Source organism: Sciurus carolinensis (assembly GCF_902686445.1).
Source record: "Sciurus carolinensis chromosome 14 unlocalized genomic scaffold, mSciCar1.2 SUPER_6_x, whole genome shotgun sequence".
NCBI lineage: Eukaryota > Metazoa > Chordata > Mammalia > Rodentia > Sciuridae > Sciurus > Sciurus carolinensis.
Genome location: NW_025920104.1, coordinates 809893 through 814348, shown reverse-complemented (window position 1 = coordinate 814348; position 4456 = coordinate 809893). Strand labels below are relative to the sequence as shown.

General features: G+C 33.9%; 1 pseudogene; it reads left to right on the top strand.

Annotated features, from left to right (window-relative positions):
- The first annotated feature begins 2401 nt into the window (after window positions 1–2401).
- Window positions 2402–3162, top strand: LOC124973135 (ADP-ribosylation factor-like protein 15; annotated as a pseudogene).
- Window positions 3163–4456: the final 1294 nt, after the last annotated feature.

Here is a 4456-nt window from a genome sequence, read left to right as displayed (position 1 = left end):
CTAAAACTATCAAAATTGGAATGCCTTAGAACTTCTAATGAGAAGGTATAGATAATGTTTACAGTTAATTTATTGTATATGACAAAAGTAATATCAACAGTACATTGTGTCCCATGAATGCATACAATTGCTATTTGTCAACTCAAAATTTTTTAGAGAAGAAACAAGAATCCCAGATTTCCTCTCCTATCTCAAAATGAGGCACAGTTCACAACTGTATTCTAGCAAATAACCTTGCATTTATTATCAGGGAAGAGTTAGTACAAAATAAATAAATAAATAAAATGTAAAAACTGAACACATCAAATATTTTAAATGTATAGAACCACTCCTTAGTAGGAACTGAGCATACTGTAAGCTTTAGTTGACTCTCTGGGGAGAATTTCTTCCTTGGTTAAAATATTATAACATACATGTACTGATGCCATGAATGTCCCTGTACCCCTGCACAGTTACTCATTTAGATGTTTCAGAACACTGGAGAAAAATCTTGAAATTTTTCCAATAGGGGAAACAAATGTCACTCACAAAGTTTCTGGAATCACAAGTATTTTCTTATTTACAAAAGCAAGATTAGAATCTTGACAATATTGGAAAAGTTTGAAGGAAGTGACATTAATGTAAGCCTATTCACATGAAAGTTACTAATCACATATAAATGTATGTTCATCCATAAGTGACTTCAAAATTATACATTCAGTTGTTCTTTGTATACAGTTAATGGATATGTTTAGAAAATGTAGGAATAAACTAAGATAGGAAAATCATGAAATAAGGGAAATGTAAGAATTATTAAGATAATCTGAATATTGGCTAAATGATATGCAAAAACCATACTTAGTCTTTGCCTACATTAGAACTAATTAAATAGGAACTGTGGTAGAAAAATGCAAACATAAAGGAAAGAAGATGATAAAATTGAAATGAAAAAAAAGTGTTAACTAAAGCATGCACTTTGAGTATACTACAAAAATTCCTACACTGGGAAAATTTTGGAAATAGAGTTGTAACACATAATTTGGTCATAAAGGGAGGTGGAAATACACAGGGGACATCAAGGAAGTTGGCATGATGCTATAATAAAAGTAACTGAACATAAAAAATAAAAATGGAATTTTTCTTATTTGAATAGTATAAAATAAGCTTAATATAAACATATTTTTAAATTGAAATGTGATACTTTATTATTAGTAAATATAAGAATAGGGGACAATTACAGGTGTTTGATTATGGATTGCTCCAATGTTGAGCTAGGATGGAGAGCTGAATCATAATATAAATCTAACTAATAATTGAAATAAATGCCTATTGAACAAAATTAATAAAGAAGGAAGCACAAGTATTCACATGTTATTTATAAACAGAGGTATATAAAAGAAGAAATTACTGCAGCAAATGAAACTGAGTTTTTTTTGCAAGTATTAGAACTGGAAGTTACAGAGGATGAAACTATTGTTTTATATTAATATTTTGCAGCATTTGGGGGGGCAATTCCTGGTGATTGAACTCAGGGGCATGGGACCTCTGAACCACAACCCAAGCCTTATTTTATTTAGAGACAGAGTCTCACTGAGTTGTGTATCACCGGGCTTTTACCAAGACTGACTTTGAACTCTCCCGATCCTCCTGGTTCAGCTTCCTGAGTGGCTAGGATTACAGGCAGTGTGCCATCAGGTGCTGGCTTGCATTTTTAACCTGTATGAATGTAATTTGGATAGAATTGACCTGTTAGGAAGATGAAGCAATTATGCATATTCACTATCAGACTTAAAAACATCCATATCTCTACATATAAGCCTCTTTTTGTGTTTAGACATTATTCTTCTCAAGATGATTAGTAAAAGAAAAATTACCTTGTATTGTTGTTTTTATTCATTTCCTTAATGAAAATAGAGACAAATTAATGTATCAATTGTAATTTGATTTAATGTGAACTATCTGTTCCCATTCTTCATATTTCCTGTTGGGTTATTGTTCTCAAAAGAGTTATGGTGGTTCCTTAAATATTAAATAATATCATTTCATCATATACTTTTTTTTTTCCAAAAACAAAGTTGAATTCATTATTTTACAAGAACATTATGTAAGTCAAGATAAGGAGAATAATCAAGTTGTTTCCCGGAGTAGATGGTTACTTATTAATTCCCTTTTATTATTAAACTTCATCAAGCAGTCACTGCATTTATGAGGTAATTCAACTGAATGCTTGACATCTAGATAAATTTTAAGATCTTTGTCCTGTTGAATATTCCCAATATTGACATAAGTAAATCACTGCAAATAAATGTGAATTTAAATGCTTGCAATATTCCAGCATACGAGGAGCTGCTCACTTGCAGCCAGAGATGCTGCTTTTTTTTTTCCCTGGTTCGGAGCCATTCCGGATGCTTTAGGCTGCTGGATGTCTGATCTCCGGATAACTGAGGCATTTCTGTACATGGATTTTCTGAGAATGTCTGAATGTATCCAGATCTCATTTGCTGTTTGTAGAATTGGCACTTACACGTGTTTTAGAGCACTTTGCTGCAAGGAACCACCACCTGCATGACCAGAACATGACCTGGTTTGCACAGGTCTCACCAGTTCTGGCAAGACCAGTCTGTTGTCAAAACTCTGCAGTGAATGTCCAGAGAATGTCATGTCAACCACAGGTTTTAGTATAAAAGCAGTGCCATTCCAGAATGCCATCTTGAATGGGAAAGAAATTGGAGGGGCGGATAATATCCGGAAAAACTGGAGCCCTTACTTACAAGGATCTCAAGGGGTAATATTTGTATTAGACAGTGCTTCTTCAGAGGATGATTTAGGAACTGCTAGAAATGAACTGCACTCAGCTCTTCAGCACCCACAGTTATGCACTTTACCCTTTTTAATATTGGCCAATCATCAAGACAAGGCAGCAGCTCACTCAATAAAAGAGATCAAAAGATATTTTGAGGGCTGGGGAAATTGCTCAATTGGTAGAATGCTTGCCTTGCAAGTACAACTCCCAGGGTTCAATCCCCAGCACTGCAAAATAAAAACAACAACAAAAACTCGCACGTGGAAAATGCTGGATTCTGCAGCCCTGCTCCTCAATGACATGGATGCACTGAAAGACAGCTTCTCTCAGCTGATAGATTTGTTTTAGAAGAAAAGGACCATGAAGCTATGAGAATGTGAAACCTGGCACAGAAATTGGGTTCCAGAAGGTCTTGAACCTCCCATGTTAGTGTCTCATTTTAATTCTATTTTGGTATCAAGACTATCATGACTTCAGCCTCTGTTTTCCTTTAGTTATTCAGACTCTTCTCTCAAAGTGAATATTATGTAAGTCAGATGAATTATCATTGGCATTAACAGTCAAGTACACACTACTGAGAAAGAATTTATTCTCTGTTTATCACTAATTATCTTCACTGCATGTCTCCTGCTCTTGTTCTAAGCATCTCTTCTATACTTTGCACTAAAATGGGTGAAATTCATGGCTCATGGAAAATTTGTGCTAAAATGGATGAAATTCCTGGCTCACAGAAATCAAATCCTTTATGAAGAACTCAACAGTATGTTGACTAATTTTCCCTGGGTTTGGGAGTGGAGGATTGTGTGCCCAGGACTACACAATAATATGTATGTCATTTTCAAGATCTTGGGGATTTTGGTTTGTTTAAATTTTTTAAATCTGATTTTTATTCTTTAATTTTTTTCACATTGACCTTATAGTCTATGAGTGAAAAAATGAGCACCAAAAACTTCAGTTATTCCTCCTATGAAAGAATATCCTGCACAGCAAAATTGTTTGAAGAACTTAAAGACCAGATGCATAATGTTTCCTTGATTATATCTGAGGTCTCACTCCTTTCCCTCTTTTAAAAGCAAAGACAATGTTTTAGTTTTTTTGGTGGGCATTACAGAAAATGGAGGCACAATGCATGCATCACTGATTGCATTTGGTCAAGTCCTCAAATATGTTTTTAGTGAAACAATCAGTATCCAAAAAGTCAAGCTGCAATGTAATATAGGTATCTTTTTCTAAAAACCAGAAGTGTTTGATTGAAATAGAGAAAATAATTTTTAAAATAATAAAAATTTTAAAACAGCCAAACAATGTATAATTTATACTGGTTAGTGTTTAAGCTGGCAAGAATTTGAAAAAGATATCAAAGACAGAATCATCCATTTATTTAATCATTATATGCTAATGTAGTTTAATGGAGTCTGGTAAAGCCTCCATCTATCGTTCCGATTTTAGTATATGTGCTGCCAAAGCAAGCACAAGCCTCCATCTAGTAGTTAAAAGGTCTGTCAGTATTTCTATTATAAACCTCTATTTTCAGGGGGTTCAGTGTGCTCTTGAAATGTGCTGGGGCTACAGCAAATAAATAATTTGAGGGCCTACATTCAGTCTTTGGAATTGATTTTTTTTCCACTTAATTTGAATGATAAAATTGCCTAGAGATAAGTGTACAGTTTTAGT